At 40.8% G+C, this 25465-nt stretch overlaps 1 protein-coding gene across 21 annotated transcripts in view; it reads right to left on the bottom strand.

Annotated features, from left to right (window-relative positions):
- Positions 1-25465, bottom strand: part of TENM3 (teneurin transmembrane protein 3) — a 2371016-nt gene that overhangs the window by 1179026 nt on the left and 1166525 nt on the right. For 20 of the 21 annotated variants that reach the window (XM_053252610.1, XM_053252608.1, XM_053252605.1 and 17 more), the window contains one exon: positions 888-978. The exons of the other annotated variant lie outside the window; for it this stretch is intronic. The gene's annotated coding sequence lies outside the window, so the exon portion shown is untranslated. The remainder of the gene's footprint in view (positions 1-887; positions 979-25465) is intronic. 21 annotated transcript variants of the gene reach the window in all.

The raw sequence follows: 25465 nt of genomic DNA, 5'->3' as shown, positions 1-25465 counted from the left end.
GTGGGTCAGAACAACCATCTATATATTCATTGCAGTGAATCACTTTAAAAGTTACTGAAACTGTACTTTGTTATAAAGTGGTTACTGCTGTAAGGCTTAAAGATGAGTGTGAGATTCCATTTAGGTATCTATGCCATTCCTCTTAAAGTCATTCATTTTCAATATATCCTTTATGGAGAACATTACCTGCACATGTCAGGAGATCACTATCTGTAAATAATGTACCATAGAAATAGCATTGTATAATATTGCTACTTAAATAAATATGGATTATTTATGATGTCACAGGTGAAGTAACGAAAAAAAGATGCATTCTGCAACGAATCTTATTTCAAAAATAGATTGCCTAGAATGCTGAACATGAGCAGAACAGGTACTGATTTTTGTTGGTAATAAATATATGTTGTAATAAAATATTTCAAATAAACACTGCAATATTAATGTACCTTGTACTTGCCCTAGGGCAGTTAAGGTATAAATGCTTCATTTAAATTCTATTCTTTGTCTAAAATACATAGAGTGGGCTTGATCCTGATCTTAGCCACCTTAATACTGTGTTACTGTAACTTGACTTAAATAATCCCAAGCACCAAATTTACACCAATGATGGGAAGAGCAGAATCTGCTCAGTATTTCTAATAGCTCTTTATACGAGGAAATTTGTATCTCTTTCTTCTTCAATATGGAAAGCTGAGATAGCACTATCCGTATTTAATGCATCGAAATGAAGTGCAATCAATATTTTTGTCCTACATTTCCGTTGGATAACACACCAATGACATAACAGACCTAGGTAATTTCTTTAGTACTCCCAGCATTTCAAAAGGAGAAAATGCACCCTGATTAATTTGCCTGTAATTGCACAACTCTTTTATAGTTCTCCATACCTTTTCTTAGACACGCCAAAACCAGCAGGATCAATTAGTTGAAAATGGAGCTAAAGTACATGGATCCTAAATTGCATTATAGATCTCCTCCCTGTGCAAAGGGAATAAATGCATCATTATCTCTTTGTACTTTAGAGCATCAATAATCTTGAATTAATAGGGGGAAAACATGACAACTAATTGGTCACTTCTGCAATTGCTTCTACCCACAAATGTGACTGAAAGATAAAATATTTTTTAAATTCATGCACATTATTTTATGTCCATTAAATGGAGCCTAGTGCTTAATTAAAACTTAGTCAACTACATTTATTCAAACAGACCAATCAATAAATACAATCAATTTACCTTGAGCTAAGATACTTATTCCCAAGCAGCATGAAGAGATTTGTTTTCCCTTTGTTGATTTTCTAATACATTACTTAAACATGTGATCTGTAATGAACTGAAGCATACCTAAAACATGTCAAGACTTTGACTTTTGCAGTGTTTTACAATATTTATTAGCCACAAAATAATTTTATTTCATGGCAGGAATGATTTTAAATGCAGAAGGGTTAACTATGCTGTTGACCTTGCACACTGTATGGGGAAACGCTTATAGAATCTTGGAGAGGAGCCAGTGAGGAATTGTCAGCTAGAGTTGGGGAGTTAGAAGGAGACAGTTGAAGTGGAATGTGAAGGTAATAAGATGGGAATAAATAATAGGAACAGGGGTTGGATTAAAAAAATACATTTCAAGTTAAAACAGTTAACTGTTATAATATGGAGCACTATGTGTTACAAGAACCATTATATTTACTCTACTTGAAAGAATAGTTGCAGCAGAGAAATTCAGTATAAATAAATTCCACCCCCAAAGTTAAGTTGGTGAGACATTATTGTTTAAAAACTTTGGTTATGTAAATATTTTTAACCTACTTTGCTCATGGAAAGTAGTCTTATGCGATCACCTTGCTGTTCGTGTGTGTGTGTGTGTGTGTGTGTGTGTGTGAGTCTGTGTGTCCATATCCCCCTAACAACTTTGCAATGCCCGAATGACTTTGGAACAAATTTGGTAAAGTTGTAGTGCCACATAGGGACACCCAATGACATATTTTTGATGATGTCATGAAGAGTCATGAACTTTTGAGGTGGAAGTAGGCTAACTTGTGAACTGCCTAACTGATCTGCACCATACATATTAACATTATAGACCTTAAAATCCCATAATTATCTCATTGTCATCTTCTACCTACTGTATGCATGTTCTTACAGACAAGGCTCTGGCAACCATTGTTTTACTGTACCCTGCATATTACATTTGATGCTTAACAACAAAAAGTGCATGATTTGAAGATGTTAATTATCAATTAAAATTATACTGAAAGGAAAGTAAGTGGATTAGTTCTTACCGGAACTTAGGTTTGTTTTTTTGTTTTTTGTTTTTTTGTATTTTTTAAAAATAAGAATAAATTGTGTCTTTTTCTAAATACCTGCTAGTATCTCAGTATCTCATACTTAATACCACCACTCGCTCTGGGCCACCCCAGCACCCCCCATGTGCACTTATGGGGCTGCTGAAAGCTCCATTATAACTTATTATGAGGAAAAACCTTAAAGACGTGTAAACTTCAACAATTCACCAAAAATCAGCCCTCTGCCCAAATCCTTTGAAAAAATTCAGGTAGCTTCCCTGCCCCTACCCGGCACTACCACCAACCCCACACCACTCTAGGCCACCCCTTTCCCCCCGACGTGAAGCGATACACCCTTCATTATACCTAATGGGGGAAAACCTTAAAGACGCATAAACTTCAAAAATCACTTAAAAATCTTCCCTCTGCACAAATCCTTTCAAATAATTCTGATAGCTTCCTTGCCCCTACCTGGCACTACCACCAACCCCACACTGCTCTAGGCCACCCCTTTGCCCCCGACATGAAGCTATACTTTTGCTGACACCTCCATGCTTCTTTATGGAGAAAAACCTTAAAGACGCATAAACTTCAAAAATCACTTAAAAATCACCCCTTTGCCAAATTTCTTTCAAATAATTCTGATAGCTTCCTTGCCCCTACCTGGCACTACCACCAACCCCACACTGCTCTAGGCCACCCCTTTCCCCCCGACGTGAAGCTATACTTTTGCTGCAATCCTAATTATTCTCTATGAGGAATTCAAAAATAGTTTAACAATTCACCAATAATCACAGGAGTGTCCAATTGCCTTGTGATTTTTTGGGTGGTAGGCACCCCTGTCTGTCTACCAACCACCCCACTTTTGTGCCCCTAGGTGTTCCACAATAGGGGATATGCACTGGTTCGGGTCCCATTATACTCTATGAGAAAAATAATTAAAAATATTTCAAATATTCATAAAAAATCATAGGGGTGTCTGATTGCTTCAGGGTTTGCCTGGTTCTTGGCATCCATGGGTGCTCCACAATAAGGAATAATGGCCTGGTTCGAGTCCCATTATATCCTATGAGGAAAAAAATAATCTTCAAAAATTCATAAAAAATCGTACGAGTGTCCGAGTGCTTTGGGGTTTGGGTGAAAGGTACCCCTGGGTGCCAGCTACCATCCTACCAATTTTCAGGTGTCTGAACCGATCCAAACTGGTCTGAACCGGTTCGAAACAAACCACCCCCTGTTCGGTTCGGATTCGAACCGAACCGGTGGTGGTTCAGTTCGGATCCGAACCTCTGAACCGGAACCGGTTCGCACATCCCTACTCAAAATTGGAACTGTATGACGAGTTTGAGACTATATGAACAAGCCTTGTTGGGTTACCTAACTTGGGCTCTTGTGCTTTACCTTCCTCTTTGCAGGGTGATTTCCTCTCTCTCTTCTCTCTTGTGAGATGATTCCCTCTCTCCTTCCCTGGTTTGTGGCAAGCCATAGGGTGGAGTCTCACAAGCTGAGCAAAGGCTCTGGATCATAGCAGCCTGAAGCTTGAGTGTATACAGACCTTCCTCCTGTCTCTCTTCTCATCACAAGAGCCCAGAAAATTGGGAGATTCACACAGCATGCACGGTCCAGATTTCTGATTGTAAGAACCTGGACATTTTTGGTGATGTCAGGTAGGCACCACACCAACCTGACATATAACTTGGATCAGTAACTGGGATGAGAGCTTGGATGAATATAATCAGCTGTTGGCTCAAGGTTTAGTATTTTCCAACAAGATTAGTTTCACTAGCCCTGTCAGATGATTACTTGTCCAACTGGAAGTCTGAAATTGACTTTCATATGGCATTTTGATATTGCTCTTTACTTTTCTAGGATATGACCAAGCCAAATAGTTATTTCCTCATAGGCAGAATTAAGTTAATAGAATATTGCAGAATACAAATGTCTGGGCTGTAAATTTTGTCTGAGAACCTGAGAATTATTTAACACTCATTTTCCCCAGGATGTGAAAGGATTACTTTAGGGCTAGACATAACTTTCTCCCTTCTGTACTTTTGCAGGGTAGATATTCTACAGTGCTATTAGCAGAGCAAGCCTGTCCATGTGGGTTGGAGCAGAATGAAACAATTGAGCATATTTTGCTGTATTGCCACTTTTATAAGGACTTTTGCATGAAGTATATCACCCTCCTATTGTTGAAATATCTGGGTAGATTGGATAGGTTTTATATCATTTTATTTCTTTCTGATTCTTTCTGATTCAAACCAATTTATAACTTGTATGGTAGCTAGGTTTTGTGTGGCAATAGTGAAAACACGACAACGAATGACTCAGTTATGATCCAGTTGGTTCTGAATATTTCTGTTCTTAAATTTTGTAGCTGATCTTTGATTGTAAATAAATATTGTTTATTTTGTATGTAAGCTGGGATTTGATCTACGTGGTTGCTGATCCCAATTAAATGCTGGGTTGGCGTGGGCTCTTACGATCAAAAATTGGAAGAGTGCACTCCACACAGAACTACCAATAACTGGTCTGGAACCATCACATTGGAAGCATACAGACTACGCATATCTCCCAATGCCTGCTCCAGAACAATCACACAGATTGTGTTAACTCTTCCATTGTTTGCCATTTAATCTGAACCAGGAAACTATGGTTTGCACTTGCTGTACAATTCAGAATTGAAATGAAAAGTTTAACCAGGGCAAGCACCAGGGACAGAGCCACCACTGAGCGAATGGGTTCAAAGGATCCGGGCCGCCAATGAAAAAGGCCGCTGGATCCCCCATTGTATGTGACAGAACGTGCAAAGGGCCCTAATGCCAGAAGGCTTGCCCCAGGTCTCCCTGTCTTAGTTCTAAGCAGTGCTTGCTGCCTTACAGCATTTATTTCCCTTCCTGTCCCTCCAGTGAGGGAGAGTAAGTGAAATATGTTGGAGTATGTAATTTTTACAGAGTCGAACTAGGGAATAGGAGAACTAACTAAATCAGCTGCACTTTTAAAAAAAAAATAAACTCTGTGGTAGATTTTTTAGACTGCTGGGGCCCATAAACCCTGTTGGGGATTGTAATTTTTACCCCCCAGTTAATTAGCAGAGCACTAAATAAGGTACCCACTCCAATTACAGAGTAGAATACAGAGTTCAGTTGTTGCAGCTATTTAAAGAAGACACATGGAGATCCCTGTAGAACTAAATACTAAGTATTTACTAGTGATGTGCACGAACCGGTTCAAAGGCCATTCAAAAGGCCTCCGAACCATTTTGCACAAGCGCCAGCTCAATGGGTCGACATCGGGGGTGTGTGTCTTCCTTTAAGGGCAGGAGAGGGTGCACTTATCCCTCCTGCTACTCCCCCCCCCGCCCTGCAGGTGCTCCATTTTCAGGAAACTTCTTGTGGCGGCAACATACCTCCCTGCCGCCCCTTCCCTGATTCCTGGCCAAAAGCGGCTGGAAGCAGCAACTGTGCATGTGCCTGCCATGCGCATGCCACATGCATGCACACTGCGCACATGACGAGTGCAACGTGTGTATGTCCGTGCGACGTGTGTGGGAAAAGTGGTGGGGGGGAAGCAGCAGGAGGGGTAAATGCACCCTCCCCCCACCTTTAAAGGAAGACCCCCCCGGCATCAAACTGCATCATGGCAGTTCTGTGCACACCACTAATATTTATTAGTGAAGTACACTTTGGATAGGAAAGACCTACTCCTAATCTATAGAACTACATAATGAATAGATAGGGAGAGAGATACGTTTCCATCTGCTCTCTAAGTGGAAAGGAAGGGATTCTGACTCTCAACAGGAAATACCTGAAGAGTCATATCAGGGGTCATAGAGAAGAGACAGGTAGAACAGCTAGGGAGATCATTACTCACTATCTCTACTTCCAATACCCCTACTTGGTCACTCGTATAGTTGGTGCAAAAGGTCAATGCACTGGAACACCAATAAAATAAATGCTACCAGGCAGCAAATGCTGGCTGAAATGGAAGGGGGAGAGCACACTCGGGCTATCGCATGCCCAGGCCACGCCTCCTTTGTGTGTGATGTCACACGCATGGGGACATTGCTCGGGCTTGGGATAGCCTGAGTGAGCTCTCCCCGTCTCATTTCAGGCAGTGTTTGCTGCCTGACAGCATTTATTTTCCTTCCTCTCCCTTGCTGCAGGGAAAGGAAGGGAAATAAACACTGCCAAGCAGCTGCCTGGAATGAGAGGGGCAAAACTTGCTCAGGGCTTTCTGGAGCTTGAGCCATGCCCACGTGTGGATGACATCACATGCATGGAGCGTCACTGGTGGGGCTGTCAGGTGGGGCACAACACAGGCTGCTCTTCAGCTGACTTCACTACTGGCAAGCACAATGACAAACTGGTTTGTCTCCAACCAGCCAAGGAAGGAAGAACTCTCTGCACAAGGGGGGAGGAAGAAAAGAGACAGGGAGAAAGGTCTATATTTTAATAATTTTAAAAACTTGTTTTAATAATTTTATTCTATTGTTTTTTATTGTAATGTATTTTAATTTAATTTTTAATTTTATTGTCATGTATTTTAATTTAATTTTTAATTTTATTGTCATGTATTTTAAATATTTTAAATTTTGTACACTGCCTAGAGATATACATATCAGGCAGTATAAAAATACGATAAATAAATAAATAAATAAATAAAATATATACTCAAAGTTCAGACTGCTATAGTTTTTTATGACAGGGTAGAGGGAAGAGGAGTTGAAAATGAGAAAGCACTGTACTAGATCTTCCACCTTTAAAGACACCACAGCTGAAAGGAATGTGACTACTAACTGAAGAAAATGGTAAGGATATAGAGAGAGTGCAAAGAGCTAATACAGGCACACCAAATGACTTATCCAATAGAATGTTTGAACTTTGCAGTTGTTGGGCAATCTGGGTTTGTGAAACTATACACATGATTACTTGCATCCCAGCCTATTACCATTGTGGACTGCATTAAGTCACTTTTCTCCTTCACTGCTCCTTCATTACAGAGCAGCATGCTAGGATATACAGTGGCTCTTGCAATCTTCCAAGTGTTGATCCAAGGGCCATCAGGGTTATGAAGGTGAAAAGAGAAAAAGCTCTCCACCTTCTTCCTGGTGTGCTGCTTGGTGTTACACAAGGGGAATGGAGGAGGGGAGGGCAAGGCTGCTGACAGCAGCACTGGATCGATAAGAGTGTAGAGGAGGGGTGTTTTGTGGGGAGGATATTTTGTGGGTTGGAGACTGGAAGGAACAACTGGAAAGCTTCTCTGAGCTCAGGCTTGGAGAAGCATTTGGGATACTTTAACAAACTGACTCTTGACTGAAGCAAATTTTTAAAAGCCCTCAAATTTTTAGCAAGCCCTTTTTTCCAACTGAAGCTTGGAGAGGTTTACCAGCATACTCCCAGCATCTATGAACCGCTGTAAATTTATTCATCTGAGGACTAGAACTCTTCTTTGTATCTTTAAAACAATGTAACACAAATTTTATTGTTGTTCCTTTGTGTGAATTCTTTAAATCATTATAACTTAGAACACAACGTTGATCACAAATTGGACCGAACCCACACAGAGCATCTAGCCGAACCCGCACAGTGCATCTGTGCACTAAGACTTTGTTGCTCTCCTTGCCCCCCTCCCCGCCACAGCCCCTGCTTTATTGCTTAGTGTCAGCCACCCACTCTTAGATACCCCTCCTGCTCACTCACTTACTCGCCACGTACCCACCTCTTGCATGCTCACTCATCTCTCCCTGCCACTCACTCACTCCCTGCTGATCGCTTGCTCACTCCCTGCTTTCTTGCTCACTCGCTCGCCCCCACCCCACCGCTTGCCACCTCCCCACCACTCGTTTGTTCACTTGCCCCTCCCCGCTGCTCCCTGCTTGCTCACTCACTCACCCCTCCCCACAGCATGCTCACTCGCTCCCTCCCCACCACTCACTTGTTCGCTCATTCACCTGCTTGTTCACCTGCTCCCACTGTTCACTCGCCCATTCGCTCACCCTCTCCCTGCTGCTCACTCACTCTCTCTTGCCCTCCCCCCTCGCCCCCACCACTTCTTGCTCACTCACTCGCCCCCTCCCCACCATCCGCTCACTCACTTGCCTTGAACCCAGTCCTTTCCCCTATTTGCATATGGAATCCCCACTGCTCATTCACCACGGAACTTCTGTTCTGTTACCTCCTATTGGTAAAGCATTGTGTGGGCGGGGCTTGCCATGTATGACCTTAGTGTATTATATCTAGAGTTCATAGTAAGAGACACAGGTTTATTAAAAGACACAGGCCTTTCTCACAGGTGCATGTATACTATGCCAAGCATAGAAAGTTGTATGCAAACATCATATAGAAGTCGTACATATGACCAAGTATGCCGGTGATGGGGATGGCAGATTGTGGGGTGGGGGCACCATTGGTCTAAAAGCTCTACTGCTTGTGTGGCATATTTGTGTGAAATATGAAAGGAGGTCTTTAAATAAAGAACTATGAATATTCAAATTGCTTCTATGCTGCAGTTGTGTAACAAAAGATTGGAAGAGGGAGAGATTCTGCAGAAGCACATATGTTCATTTCTGGGAACATTGAGAAAGTTGGAACTACACAAGATAAGTATGCCTGAACCAGCAAAAATTGCACTTTTGCTTAATACCTTGCCTAAAAATTATGAGGATATTGTCAATTTTCTGCAGATTCAAGAAAATGTGAGTTTTAGTTTTGTGTAGGACCATTTTGCAGGAATTTAATTTGAAAAGCAAACAGAAAGGGACAAATCAGTTAAAAATCAAGCCTACAAAGTTGCTGATGGTAGGCAATGTTTTATATATGGAAGCAGCTTGCATTTGAGGAATGCTAGCCCTAGTAAAGAGTAAGGGAATTATTCTCCACAGAGAAAAGGGAATAAGACTAAATTCCAGAATAATGGACTTTCTAACAAACAAACTTGCCTATGCAAAAGTGAAAGTGATGAAAATAATACTGAGAAAGATGATAATGTGTGCTGCAAAAGAAATAATATGCAGGGTGATGCAAGTGAAAGTAGAAGCAAAATATATTTGGATAGTGGAGGCACTTTACATTTCTTCAATAATTTGCAATATTTATTTGAGATAAGCATGGAACAGAAAAGTCCTATATACCTTGTTAATGGGCAACAATTTTTTGCAGAAGGAAAAGGGACAGTTTATCTGAAGTGTAATCATGGTGCAAATAGAGTGAATGAAGTGTGTATTCTAGGGGCATATGTCCCAATTCTGATAAACAGTTTAATGAGTGCAAAAACAGCTACAAAAGCAGTGTGTGGATGTAGAGTTCTTTTCAGAAAGGACCATTGCTCTATTTTCAAAGGAGGAAAGCTGCTGATGAAAGGCATGTTGAGAGATGATCAGCTATATGAAAGAGATTGCAAAAAAGAGCAAACTAATGTGGCAAGTGAGTGTGCACACAAATATCTTTATAAGTGATATGTGAGTGTGCACACTTGCTGTCCTGAATTCAAACTGAGAAGTTCTCTTTCTCTCTGCATAAGAGACTTTTAATTTGTTTAATGTTTTCTTTGCCTATTTTTAGTTAGTAATAATTACCAAACTCTTTTTTCTCTGTTAAAGTAAGCTTCCTGTGTAATCACTTAAACAAGATAAGTAATTGCTCTGCTACATTTTCAAGGGATCAGGCAGCTGCAGTGAGGAGGAAGGTGAGGGAGATTCCATGTATGAACGACTTGCACAGTTTGGATAGAACCATAACAGTTTTTGTTTAGTTTTTCTCAGTGTGCTTTTCAACAGGAATTCTTTGGCAAATTCCAAACTGCTTTTGAAAGTATGTCAAGTTCAACATAAGTATGTTGAGGGTTGACCTGAAGAAAACACTAACTACACAGCTCACATGCAGAGCGAGCATACACATAAATGCTTCTGTTCTTACTCTTGTCATGTTTTATTTGTTTTAGATGCCATCTTTATCATTTTATTGTGATTGCTTATTGATGCTTACCACAAATAAGTTTTGATTAACAGGCAGGAAATCAATATTTCAGAATAAATAAATAGATAACCTAGTAGCATTGTGGCTTGAATGAGCCCCAGCTTTATTTCTACAGAACACTGGACTGGTGAATAAAACTACAACAAACATTTCTGACCATGATTGAAAGTCAGAAACTCTTTTATTTGTCTAAGACCTGTCATCCCTTTTCCAGCAGGAAAGATATAACTATCCTTGCTGTCACCTGGATTCTAAATTGCAGCTGAAAAGAGACCAAACATTTCTCAGAAACACTTCTATTAATTTAGTGCAATTAGTTTAATTAGATATGCAAATTATGAAAAGATTATGGGCAACAGCTCATATGAACATTGCCTGGCCAAGTGGTGCCACCTATTTTCTACAGACTACAAGCTATTTCGAAGCAACAAAATATAATTAGTACATTTGTTTATTCCAGATGAATTAATTTTTCATATGACTATACCGACGATGACTATAGTTTTGTGGGTTGCTTTTTTTTTTTCATGCTGAGGGCTGTTGAATTTCTTTAGACATTTAATTTTGTTGCTTGAAGAAAACCAGACTTTAAACAGTGTGAGGCCTATGCAACAACAGCAAATCATTCCTGTGCCATGCAGCCAAGATATTTTAGGAATTTAAGTATTAGAAATATTGTTCCAAACTGCTAGTATGTTTTTGTGAATGAAAGGCAAATCTGGAAATTAAGTAAGTGACTGGGAAGATATATGTATTTCAACAATTGCCCTACTTTCCACATTATAGTGTGGCATAATGTTGCCTTCAATAATAGTTCGGGGAAGTTCTAATTCTCAAGTTTTATTAAATTACTATAATTTTGATAAATTGTTGTCCCCCAAGTGAGCAAGTTACTATTACTAAGAATACGTGGATTGAAAAGACACAGAGCACAGTAGTCGTGAGATGCTGGCATCTTCTGTTGTGAAGTCAGATTTGGTTTATGTTGGAGTCTGGGAGAGCCCAGAGGAATGTGGCAAATTTCCATGAAGTGTTAAGATTGCTTTTATTTTCTATCTGGGTGTTAACTCTCACAGCTGTACTTTAAACCAGATGGTGGTGTACACTACAGATGTGCATGGAAATGGTTCCGTGCACTCCTGGGAGAGTGTGTGGGGGGGTAACTTTAAAAGGCAGGGGCAGGGAGGGGAGGGCGGGAGGTAACCTGTTTTGTTGGCCAGCGTCCAAACTGGTTCGAATGCAGGGGGTAACTTTAAGAGGCAGGGAAGGCGCTTCCTACCTGCCATCCCCTGCCCCGCTGCTCTTCCTCCACTGGCACTCTGTCCACAAGCAGGTTTGCAGGACTGCAGTGTTCCTCCCTGTGTCCCATTCTGCATCGCCACACAAATGGCCGACGCACATGCACATGTCCATGCGCTCTGGCCATTTGCATGGTGATGCAGAATGGGGTGCAGGAAGGAATGCTGCAGTCCTGTGCGCTTGCTTTTGGAGAAAGTGCTAAGAGTGGCAGGGCGGGGAATGGCAGGAAGGCAGTGCCTTCCCTGCCTCTTAAAGTTACCCCCTGCATTCGAACCAGTTTGGACGCCGGTTGACGGAACCGGTTTGGTGCTCCAGAAAAGGAGTGCCAGACCAGTCCCATTCATATCCCTAGTGCACACATTTCTTCCAAAGGCAGCGGCATTTCATCTCCAGTGGGCACAGCATGGCTTTGTGGTTGTTAAGTGGGGCAAGAACTGCCACGAAAGGCTTCTCCCTTGTAGTGCCAGATTTAATGTGAATTTGAGAGGAAGAAGGGCATGACAAGATATTCAGGGTTATATGTGGCTAGCTAGCTTTCCCAACTGCAAGATGCGAAAAATGTGGCTTAAGTGTGCAATTTCAGCTAAGGTTCATTTTGAGAGATGGTGTAAATTATGAAAACTGTTTCTTCTATAACTGGAATTGTTTCTCTCACCATCTTGGGCTGCCTTAGAGAAGAGTAGCACTTAGCATGTACAGAGTGCTTTTCTCTGACAACTGAATTAGCATGGAATCAACACAATGTAGAAGGGGTTAGAGGGTTAGGTCTAATAGATCAGAAGGCATTGATTCTGGGCAAGTGGGAATCCTTTCACTTCTCCCTTTATAAAAGGAATCAACATTTTATTAAAAAGGAATCAAACCCTGCTAATTCAACAATTGGCACGTTTCAAGTGGTGAGTCTTCTATCTATCTATCTATCTATCTATCTATCTATCTATCTATCTATCTATCTTGTACACCGCCCCAAAATTTCATCTCTGGGCGGTTTACAGAGACATTTTGCAAGGGGAGAACAGCTTTCCCTATCATGCCAGTACAGTGTCTTTTTCAGTGGCTATTGCTGGTGTTGTGTGTGTGTGTGTGTGCGCGCGCGCACACGCGCGCGCTAGAATGTAAATGCCTTTGGGATACAAAAACATTTTTTCTTGAATTCTCTGCTGCGTAAATTGCTTTGTGAAATCATGCTCTTATCCATCATGATGCATTTTATTATTTATCTATTAATGCATGTAATATGCCACTTTCCAACAGAATCATGAAGCATATGCATGTTTTCACTGGTTAACACCCTAGTGCTCTGGTGCAAGTATATTTGCAAAAAAGTGTGATTATTTTTGCCGCTTTGCTCTTGCTTTGGATGTGCTAATGACAGTGGAAACACATCCCTGAGGAATGTGTTTCTGCAGGTCAAACAGGATTTCTAGAGCACAAGGAGTGTGGTGAAAATAATCACACAAATGCACAAATGTGCTTGCACTTCAGAAGTATCAAGGCTAGTGCTGTACATGTGCTCTTCTCAGAAGCACACATGCAGCATTTTAGGATGATAGTCATGGTTTTTTTTGAATTTCCATGGAAAATGTCATTTAAGCCATGTTGTATTACATGATTTAGTCAAAATTGTGTTTCATTAATAATGCTTATCTCAGATATGCATCTCCAAGGGTCTCTGCAAGAACTCAGTTGCAAATATGGCCAACTTTGCTGAAGAAACAGCATACCTTTTGGATGTTCTGATGTGTGTGTGTGAGTGTGTGTATAGTCTTGCAAATAGCAAATGAGCTAGGTAAAGCAGATTAGCATAGAGCTGACGAAGCGCTGTTCCTGACATTCATCATCTGCATAGGACTTGGGGAGGAATGGAATTGGTAGATTCTTCTGGGGAAATATAGTCATTCAAAAACATGCACAACCAAATGATCATTAACATATTCCTTCATAGGCAGCTATTAGAGACCGTTCCTGTTAATACTGGAGGTCCCACTATTAAAAATGAAATAGGACACACTTTGGAAACTTCAACTAACCTGATATTACCATTCACAGTGATTGAGGAGTGGCGGGAGAAGTGATATGATAATATTTATTAGGGCTTATCTGCTGGAGGAAAGGGTTCAGTTTTTGCCATTGTGTTGCCCTCTAGAGGCTGACCTTAAAAATGTGTATTTCCTCATCAGCAACAGAGCTTTCCCTCTATTTTTCCTGCCATGAAGATTAATGTGTAGGAATTTACTTTTAAATTTTTCTCTGTTGTTCCATTATCAACAGCCAATATTCAAGAAGAGAGAAAGTCCATCGGTTCACATTTGACACATTTACTGGTGTCATCACCTATCTGTGATGACAAGATTTGCTAGAAATCTGATCAACAGATAGTAAGATTCCTTCTATTGTAAAGAACAGTCTTGTTTTATCAGCTAAATGTATTTCATCGATTTTGAAGACATCCAACATTGATGAGCACAGGATATCCTGCTTTGTTCTCAGACTTTCCGTTTTATTTTTTGTTTGTCCAAAATTTTGATGCAGTTGTATTGACAAAAGGAATTACTTGACACAGGGCATAATTAATTGATGGAATTTACTAATACAGAACATGTGATATAACCCTGAGCTTAGACGGCTTTAAAGAAAGGATCAGACAATTTCATAGAGGATATGTTTATCAATTGCTACTAGTTATGAAGGCTAAACAGAACTTCCATGCACAGAGGCAATATACCCTGTTTCCCTGAAAGTAAGACCTACCCCGAAAGTAAGACCTAGCAGTAATTTCTGATGTACCGCTAATTGCCCTAGTGCATTTTTGGGGGCTAAAATTAATATAAGACACTGTCTTATTTTCGGGGAAACACGGTACTTTTGAATATCAGGTACTAGGAACAAAAAGTGTTGTCTTCATACCTTGCTTGCAAACTTCCCAGAAACATCTGACTAGCACAGCCTGGAAAGCAGAGGCATGGCTAGACAGACCTTTAGTCTGGTCCAGCTGGCCTGTCCCTTTGTTCTGAATATTGATGGCTGCAAACGTTGGTAGTTCAACTCTCCAGATTTATTTACGTTATTGAGCTTATACTTCCTAAGACAAAACTTATTTCTCTAATATAGAGTGAAGGTGTTCCTTATTCAGTTGTGGAGTGGGAATGTGTGGGCTATGCTTCTGGTGATTCCACATGTGTACAGTGAGCAATTTAGTCTCAAACGGGCATTCCGATCATCAGTATTCACAGACAGAATGCTGTCAGTGGGTTGCAGAGGGTGCTCATCTGTTGCCTCCTCCCTGGGTGATCCTGTGAACTTGCTGAAAAGCCCTTGCAAAGGGCTGAGGGACACTTGGCAGCACTGTGGGCTGCAGTATGGGAAGCTGCAGCGGGAGGGGAGAGATCCCAGAAACCAGGTAGAGCTCTCCTAACTGAGCAGGTGTTTTCATCTGGCTCACCCTCCTTTCCCTGCAGCCACCCATGCCATTGCCAAGGGCCCCTTCTTCCTGAGCAAGGGCAAGAAGATCAGGGGACTGCCTGAGGAGGAGGTGATGGTTGTGTGGACTCTGCATACCATGCTACATTGCTCTGTCTTTTGAGCCTATATCTATATCTATATCTATATCTATATCTATATCTATATCTATATCTGAAATTTGAGGAAAGGTCTAATGAGACAAACTCTAATATCCTGGAGTATGGCAAACTGTTTCAATGAGTTTATGAGTTTTGTGATGTACACTATTATTTTATGGCCCCAAGCTTCTGAAATCTATTACAGCATACAGAGTCTAAGATTTTATTTTTAATATCATCAGCTAGTCCTTTTTTGTCACTCTAAAAACTAGGAAACACAATTATAAAATCTCCAGTGATTTAAAGAGAGAGAGAAAAAGATGTTTCTTGATTTTTGACTGTCTGCTGCATTACGCTATCCTCCCCTGCTTTTCTTCTTTGAGAGAAGGAGGTGTTGAGGAAGGCTGCCAGTTTTCCTTGGCATGTTTTGAATTAGCAAATGACTTCTGTGGGGTGCACACAGCTAGAGTAATAGAAGGAGGGAAAGAAAGAATTATATAGATGGATGGATTGGAAGAATGGGCATGCCTCCAACTCCTTGTCAATTTAGAAAAGAAAAGAAAGCAGTTAATTGTTAATTGTTCTGTACATTCTAGTCTCATATGTTACAGATAAAACTGGGCTTTATATGGCTCATTTATAGAATTTAATTATAATGCATTGTGAATGTTGGTGGTACAAAGCCCCTATTAAAACCTTGAATTATTAAGTAATGAGCAAAGAGATTCCTTGGCCTGCTGGAACAAAGGTCAGGGGATAAAACCCTCAAATTCATTGTAGGCACTTTTCCCACTTCTGGGGGAAAAGTGTTCCTTGTCTTTTTAATCTATATTTTGAATAGATTCAAAACAGGAGAAAGTTTGATGAAGACTTTTGAGTAAAAGTACAAATCTAACTGTGGCAGGGGGGAAACAAATAATCAAATGAACAATCAACTAGAGCTCATTTTTGTAGATGTCCTTTGCAATGCCTAGAAGAATTTGGGCCAGAAGCATCTAATCATGAAAGTAAATTTCAATATCTATCTCTCCATTCATCCAAATGAAGGTTTATAGTCTTCTTTTCACACTGAGGCTGTTCACATGAATAGCCCTACCCAGGCTTGGCAAGCCTACCTGGGTCGGGGTGCTGCTCATGTGAAGCACTGGGATCGCGTCTGATCCTGGCACTGCCTCCCTGGCCAGCCCGGGATATTTACAGAGCCTTTTACCTGGGCAAAAAAGCCAAGCATGCCCTTTTACCCAGGTCCAGGTTTGTGTGTCTGCTCTGGCTGCAGGTGGCCTGAACAGACACAAACCTGGATGTCAAGAGAGCCTGGTTTGAGGGCATATTCCTCAATGCACCACACTCCTTGTATAGTGCATTTAGGGATATCCAGAGTCTGGGACAGATTGTTCTAGCCTTCAGATGGCTGCATGGCTCCCGGGAGAGCTGCTCATGAGAGTGTCCGAGCTGTTGGTCAGGTGATGGCCAGGACATCAAGACGGTCATCTGGGGGAAAGGTAAGCTCAACCTTGCCTTCCCCCAATGCCCTCCCCCTTGGGCTGCAGTGGTTGTGAGAATGACCTCACTGAACTTAATTCCATGTGCTTAATTGAAATTAGTGGCATTTAATCACACATAACATCACAGAGGTCTGTATATTTATATTTAAAAATCTGAAAATATTCATAGGAACATAGGAAGCTGCCAGTGCCTTATACTGTGTCAGGCCATTGGTCCATTTCGCTCAGTAGTGTCTCCAGGCAGCAGTGTGTCCAAGATAAGAAATAAGAAAATGAGGTTCGGGTTATGGATGAGAGAATGGTGGTGTGGGCCCAATATCTGATTGTTTCAAATTTGCAACACCCCAATAGGTTTTAAATATATATTTAGTTGGGGACAGTAATAGCAATTCTTTATTGCTATTCCCTGCTGGCAACAGTTGATGAAGTGTCAAAGAGTGGTAAAAAGTTTTTTCCGCCATTTCTGCCAACTTTCTTATCTGTCAGTTTCCCCCATTGTTTGACTTTTTCTGCTTGACAAGAATGGGAAGGGAGTCATAAAATGGGGAGGGGGAAAGAAAGTGTTTTTTGTCGCTATCTGAATATCTCTCTGACATCTGTCAAGTGCAATAACTAAGCAGTTAAATTGACAAGACACAGACTGGGAAAATCTACTCATTTTCTGAACACTTCACAACTTTTGACTGTTTGAGACACATACCTTTACTGGGAGAAAGAATCAGAAGGAATACATTCTGAAGGGAGGGGCAAATAGAAGTTTTTCAGAACTGAGCCCAGTGCATGTGTAGAAGGGGAACAGAATGTATATGAATTCGTTAAAAAGTTAATTTTTAATTACTATGCTTAGACAGCTGGTGTTGACAGTCGTGATGTCTTTGGGCTATTGTGTGGGCAAATTAGTAAGTAGAGGAATGCACAGAATAGAAAAGGAATTGGTGTGACTTTTTTGGCTGTGGGGCAAGCTTTCACCTTTGGTCCTCCACTGTTTAGCTAATTAAATGGTTATTTGGTGCTTTTGTGTACAAAGGCCAATCCATTTTAAAACAAGGAACACTTGGAAGGAGGGTTAGCTTCATCTTTGTCACAAGAGCTAGCCAATCTGGCTGGAAAGAAAAGTGGCATACACCTCCTAGGATCTGCAAAAACCAGAAGCTTTTAGCACTCAACAATTTCCAAAGTGAAATAATATGTGTTCCTTTAGAATAAATTGCATCCATTAAATTACCCTGTTAGGGACAGAACTACCGCTATGAAATTATTTGGTGGAACAAGTGAAGGCAATTATTTGGTGCACAAGTGAAGGCAAGGGGAATCTCACTCAGTAAGGTTGTTCACATGCCCTCACTTGGGAGGGAGGGTGGGAAGGCAGCTTCTCCCTGCCTCCCTGCACATGATCACCTTTCCCTGAGAGCTCTGAGGCTTGCTGTGGCACAGGAGCTGAGCTGTGGTGAAAGAACAAAGACCTCTGGCATCCCACAAGAGTGCAGTGCACTGGGGGATTACCCTGCGCTCATGCATTTCTACCCCACTCAGGGGAGTAACTATAATAGGGCAAGGGGAGACAGTTGTCTGGGGGCCCATTGCCTTGGTGGGGTGTACCTTTTTAAAAATAATGTAGGATGATGTTCTATTGTGGCACATAGGAGATACACACACACACACACACACACACACACACACACACACACAAACACACCTGCTTTTTGTTACCACTATTCAGCCTCATTTAAGATTTCTTTACTTCATGAGCTGAGCTTCAGTGAGGGGGCGCATTTTAAAATCTTGTCTCTGGGCCCACTCCAACCTTGCTACACCCCTGACCCCACTATTAGCCTGGGTATAAAAACCTGGGCTAACTTTTCACAGAGTGCCGGGATCAGGACCAATCCCAGTGCTTCACACGACCAGCTCTACCCAGGTAGCCTCGATAGAGCAGGTTATGAGAATGACCTTAGTATCATACAAGTGTACTATTGCTGACTAACTAGCAAATCCTACTGACCTCAGTAATCCATCCATGCAGCCAGCTAGTCAGCAATGTTGCATAGTGTGGCTCCCACCAACAGCTACAGGGAAGAATGTGCTTTTACTTCTTCACCAAGGAACCAGGTCACTACCACTGGCCATAAATCCTCTCCTCCTCTTTAAATTCCTAAAGTATGTCAATGGATGGTTGGATTTTTTGTTTTATTTTTTTAAAAAACCTTTAAACGCTCTTTAGCTCATATCCTGTCTTATATCCTGCTCCTAAACATAACTGGATGGTGATGAATCACAAGTGTATTTAGAAATTCAGTTTACCCTGATTCTGCTCCTTCCTGCCACATTGCTACTGACATCTGACTGCCCCTTTTCTCTAGCTGCTTCAGTTGGAGGAGACCTGTGTTCTACAAATGAACAAGGGCCCCCTCCATTTTTTATGGGTGCTTTTCCTTTTCATTTGCCATGTCCTCCTCCTCCTGCCTTTGGGGTGACCAGACCAATCAGCGACCAGAGGAGAAGAGGAGGATGCAGCAGTGAGAGTGAGACAGGTGGGTGGATGCTGGTGGCAGTAGCAAGCAGCAAGGGGTGCTGGCCAGTGAGCTGGAGAGGGAGGGGAGGTTGACAGAGATGATAGAAGGCCTCAGGGGTGGAGTGGGCCCATCTTCCAAGGAAACATTGGAACATCAGTGGCTGTACCCTTGAGCTGCTTCCTACAGTGTGTAGGGCTATAGTTCTCATTTTTGTATTAAACAGAAAGTTGGTGAAATGCAATAGCATCATGTGTTCAGAACTGCTACTGGCATCACTAGATCTTTTTTCTCCCTTCAAGATAATCTTTGAGGGTACTAGAGTTTATATCCACACAACCTTAATTATCCTGGAATTCTGTGAAATTATCACTAGATGAGTTAACAAACCGGTGGTCTTTTATGCCTAAAAATAGGACTCTTCTTCTGTAATGATAACGCGAACAAAAAAGTTTAAATTTAAACGGTTAACTGCCTCTTGAGCAATTTTTATCAGTCTAACAATGACATGCTAGACAATCTAATGTGAAAGTGTTGAGAGAATTAAAAATCTGAAAACATGTCTTTGTCTGATTAAGAGTGATGCCACTAGCTATTTCTTTTCCACGTGTGATTTCTTGAAAACAAAGGGTACAGTCCTTCTCCGTACAAATGCTGCAAGAGATCATGCCCAAAATATAGAAAGCAAAATGCCCTTTTTAATGTTTTATTAATTGAAATACCAAAGAAACCCCTGCTCAGCTTTCATTAAGAATGTAAAAGCTTCATTAATATAGAAACCGCTCCAACTTTGCTGGCCCCATAACAGTTTGTCCCATGACAACAATAATGGCATATCAACACTCAGTAGTCTGCATTTTAATGGTGGTTTTCAGGCAAGCCTCATAGTTCAGATGGGGGCAGTAAAAGCTTGCACTATCCCTTTAAGGCTTACTTGATGTGTTTTCACGTACTTTTATAATTACTGCTTTTTCTGTAAGCATCATAGAGGAGGTTTGCACTGAAATTAAATTCCATAAGATGGAATCAGCAAATAGTGTGAGTTTTTTTAGCTCACCAAAAAGCACAACATTTGGCTGCCATTTTAAAATGGACCTGTTGACAAGAAAACGTTTGTCTCAGAAATATGAGTGCATTTTTTCCTTTCGAGAATTTAACAGGGAGGAACAACCAACAAACATATTTCGCTCTAGCCAAAATGGTCAGTGGAAACAAATAATTTATGTTTTTACTAAAAATATATTTGTTTTCAATGTGATCATTGAAATATTTGCTGAATAATATAGGTATACATAAATATACCTGTAGTTCCCCAACAAATAGAAATTGTTGTGGAAAGGTTTGCCTCTAAGACAGCAGAACTGAGCAGATGTTCATTGTACCAAATAATTTTCATATTTCAATGTGACAAAATGGATGAGCCACATAAAGCCTAATTTCAGTTGCAAATTGCAAGCTGGAATAAGTTCCAGGATAGTAAACAATTAGATGCTTTATTTTCTTTTTAATAAGACTAAATTACCAGATAATATCTACTGGCATCAACTTGGCTAATAAAAATCTGTTTAATAGGATTTGCCATTTTTCCAATTGCTATCATGATCGGCTTTGCATTTTGATTATCTCTAAACTTTTCCTCAATTTTCTCATAGAAAAGCTCTCAGTGGTAATTGCTTTAACATTTATTCCAGGTCAAGTGGTTAAGTATGAATAATGATGTGTCAAAAATGTACAGTAATGCTGTCAATAGAGCAATTACCATTTAGCTAGAGATTATTGTGGCACAGGAGCAGATTAACTGGGCACAATAAACAGAACAACAAAAAAGGAAGGGGCAAAGGGACTGACTATTTTCAAAACCAGTGAATGTTATAGCGTATGCATTACTGACAGATACTAATTGTTACATAAGTACAATTAAATGCATCTGTGCACTCATCTTGACAAAGAAACAGAGAGTGATATTGCCATTTAAGATAGAAGCTAAACATTTACATAACCTGATAGTAATATATTTTAAATGAATCACCATAGATTGTCTCAGTTTTGCTTTCCACCTTCTGTTTGTTTTGTTTATGGGAAATGGTAATCATGTTAGTTTTTGTTGACAACCATATAATTTTAGGCTATAGGAATAAAAAATTAAGGCGCCATCTGTTTTATTAACATTACTATAAAGGGGCAGATTTTATTGGAATCTGATTTTTCAGAGAAGAAATATTCTAATGTAATATTGATTATTCAAATAAGCTGCAACACTGGAAAGCAGTTAATGAGTTTTCATTGCAATCTCAAATCATTTGTTATAGCTTAGTCCGTTGCAATCTGCTTATCCTGAACACAGTGGTGACAGAACTTGACTCTAGATATGCATTTAAATATACAAGATCTAGTGTTCTGCATGCATGGAAATGGCGACATAGCTATAGATCAGGGCTGCTCAACCTGAGCCCTCCAGCAGATGTTGGCCTACAACTCCCATAATTCTTGGCTGTGGGCCACTGTGGCTGGGGATTCTGGGAGTTGTAGTCCGAAAACAGCTGAAGTGCCAAAGTTGAACAGCCCTGCTATAGATGAACAATGGGGAGAATACAAATGTCCCTAGGCTTATAAGGGACGGGAGCCATTTGACTGGCCGACTTTTTGCTCTCGTTCCTGCCTCCCTGTCTTATAAGCAAGCTGCTGGCTTCTGATTGGAGTGTATGATATTATTTGCAAAGGAGTGACAGAAAGGCATACCACATAGGGATGTGCACCACAATTAGAGGATGAATCGATTCTATCTGAATTGAGTTGCTTCAAATGGTTCAACCTTGAATCGAATGGCTATTGACCCAATGGTGATTCCAAAGGTCAAATCAAATCAACCCTAATTCAATTAAAATCTATCCATCTATTTGAACCATTTTCTTTGCCCATTATACTTCTTCTGATTCTGGAATTCAAGCACTGTTTTTCTTGGGAGAGCTGGTTTAGACATGGGTTTAATGGATAGACCTGCTCTCTCAGAAAAACCTATTGGTAGACCAGCTCTCCTTTCCTGGGAGAGCTGGTCTACCCATTGAGTTTAATGGGTAGACCTACTCTTCACTGAAAAATAAAATTGAGCAGTCACTTCTCTTTCAGCCTAACCTACTTCATAGGGTTGTTGTGAAAGAGAAACTCAAGTATGTAGTACACCGCTCTGGGCTCCTTGGAGGAAGAGCAGGATATAAATGTAATAATAATAATAATAATAATAATAATAATAATAATAATAATTCACGAACAGAATTGCCAGATCAACTGACAGGTGCCAGCTGCTTCAACGATTTGAATTGAGATTTTGTGATTTGATTCGAGATCAAATCAAATCACAAAATCCAATTCATGCAGACCTCTAATACTAAGCAAGTTTAGCTTTTCACCATGTCCACATAGTCTTTCTGCAGCAAAGGCGTATGGAGAGGTGGAGCAGAAGAAGGCAAGAGGGGTCCATCATCACTTCTTGTCCCCTTGCTATGCCCCTGCATGGAAGCTATACATGGTCAAAAGTAATACATCATAATTGCTCAGTTATCAAAAATGAGGATTATGACCACATGCCACAGAAGCAAAAGCAGATATGAAGAAAGGAGGTAGAGCACAGATGAAGGAAGTATTAAAGCTACACAATCAACATGGCTGCAGCAGGAACAAGAACAAAGAAGTTCAAACAATATTAACGTAGAACATTGCTAAAATCTGTTTTGCTGCCAGATAACCAGAATGCAACTAATAAACAACTTTTGGGAAGAAAAAGATCCAGGTGGGATACAGATAATTACAAACCTGTCAGCCTAACTTACATTCCAGATACATTTTCAGAGGGCACTAGTAAGGGCAGAGCTGTTAAATATACCAAGGGCAAAGTTAGACATTATGTTTATGTTCTCACAACCACAATGGTCCTGGTTAAAATGTTAATCAGAATCAGTGAACCTCACAGAGCTGATTGTGATAACACAGAATTTCAGGGGAATTCTGGTCAAAGAGCTCTGGTTAACCAGCACTGAAAAGGGACAGATAACTAAGATTGAATCATGCCAATGTTAAACATGTCATTTGTGTGCGTGCGTGCGTGCGTGTGTGTGTGTGTGTGTGTGTGTGAGAGAGAGAGAGAGAGAGAGAGAGAACCAACTTTAAAATGTAGCCATGCAGGGTCTCATCCAAAATCCGACCACATGGGAAGATACACTGAACTCTTTCCCCCCATGCTGTGGTTTCAACAACAACAACAAAAAGATGCCTTGAAGTTGCTGTTAGCGCAGGAAGGGACGCTTCTATTGACAGCAGCAAAGGTTCCCACCTGGGCTAAATGTAGTTTGGTGGGGGGCATTTTAATCAGGACTATGGTACAATGGCAGCACAGCACCAGCACAGTTTTAGCCCTATCAGTGCTGTGTTAGTTTGGATGTCAGTCACTGAGCCTGTTCACGCAATCAGTAGGAGGCAGCAAACACAGATAGTATTGCATGTCCATGGGAAGTCCTCCAACGCAGCCTGCTCAAGTGTGGGTAGCCCAGATCCCAGATCCAAACAGAGGCTCTTCTAGTCTGTCAGGAACAGAGTAGGAGATCCGCCCCCCCAAACTACCTACTGATGCTCATGTGAAAGACCTTCCTGTCCCTCATAATTCAGCAATATGCTTTTTTCTCAGGTTCATGACATACACACAAATACACATGTATACACACACACACACACAACTTGTGCACACACACAGAGATTACATTGGTATCTTATGGAATGGAGATGCCTTTAAAAAAGAATAAGACAAATTTATGGAGGATAGATCTGTTTATGGCTATCAGCCATCTCTTGTAAAAAGAAACTTAGTTCAGTTGTGTGTGTGTATTTCTGTCTGACTGTCTTTGAAAGCATGAACTTGTGTTTGCAACATATCCAAAAACACTGAGAGGGATGAAATGCAAAAGTGGAATGCATTTAGTTAAATATCAAGTGAGCTATCAACCAGTTGGGGCTGCCAGAGCATCCTATGGGAGATGTCTCCATAAGAGATTGTTTTAACAAGGTTTTGAAAAGTCTCCTTTAAAAATCATGGAAGCTTTTGCTTAATTGTCAGGGAGCTTGATTAAACCTGACTATTATTTCAATAGCCATCTCAGAAGCCTGGGTTATTCATTCTTAAGAGATGGCTTCTTTGCTGAGTTCTGTGACAATCTGAACTTGGAATGTGCATGGACCAGTCCACAATGAACTGGGTCAGTTTAACAGTTTGATCATGAACTGAACTGGCCTACAGGAGAGGAGGTTTAGTCCACGATTGAACCGGACCAAGCCCAGTCTGTTGCAGACTGATTCGACCCAATCCGATGGTCCAAGGGCCTATGCTTGCAAAGGGGAAACCAGTGGTGATTCCCCTTTACAAGCAAAGGGGAATCCTGCCTTTAAAAGGCTTCTAAGGATGACTAGGATGGTTGTGGTCACAAGAAGGCACCTTTAAAAGTTGGTGCTTACTGATCCACTGGCGATGACTCCCAGAAACTTCAGTGCCAGTTCTAGCTGTCCACCTGAGCGGTGGTGGCACAGTTCTGGTCTTCATGGATGCAGTTCACACCGGTTTGTGGACTGGCAATTCGGTCCGAATTTGGTCTGAATTTGAATTGAACCAAAAGAATAGGTCCATACACAACCCTAATCTGAAGTGATTTTGATGTGATTTATATCCACATCAAAGAAATCTGATGCTTGATGATGGGTGGGGGGAGGACAGACACTATTGGGGGGAATTTCTTTAAAGCAGCTAAAAATAACTATAACTGCACGGAGCGTTTTTGCTGAGCTGCTATGCTACCACCATCTTCCACCACTCCCTGATGAGAGAAAAAGTTAATGTAATACAACAGGTGAAAGATATAAACAGATACTGGGACAGTTTGGATAATATAATGGCTGGCACATCCAAAACATGTATAAGAGAAGAACTGATGTACACATGTGTGTCCTGGCATTATATCCTGCTGCTGCTGAATTGTGTGGAGGCAGTTCATCAAAATCACCCCTAAACATATACATTATATATTATATAATATTATATTTAATGAATGGGCCTGTTGGAATATCGGTTGAACCAGCCCACTGCTACAGGATTCGGTGCTCTATAAAGAGATCATTGCAATGATGGCAGTCAAGAGTAAAGCTAGGAATATGATATGAATCCAGTGCTGTAGGATGATGCATGCAGATGAATATATAAAACATGAAAAGTGTTCTCATCTCACTCAACAGTCGGCTGAATTATTTTTTCTATCTAGCAATATGCAGGAAAGTATTATCTTAAAAGCAAGTT

The sequence above is a fragment of the Hemicordylus capensis genome, chromosome 5, assembly GCF_027244095.1.
Source record: "Hemicordylus capensis ecotype Gifberg chromosome 5, rHemCap1.1.pri, whole genome shotgun sequence".
Taxonomy (NCBI): Eukaryota; Metazoa; Chordata; class Lepidosauria; order Squamata; family Cordylidae; genus Hemicordylus; species Hemicordylus capensis.
Note: the sequence above shows the minus strand (reverse complement) of the source record. Positions and strands in the feature narration are given on the sequence as shown.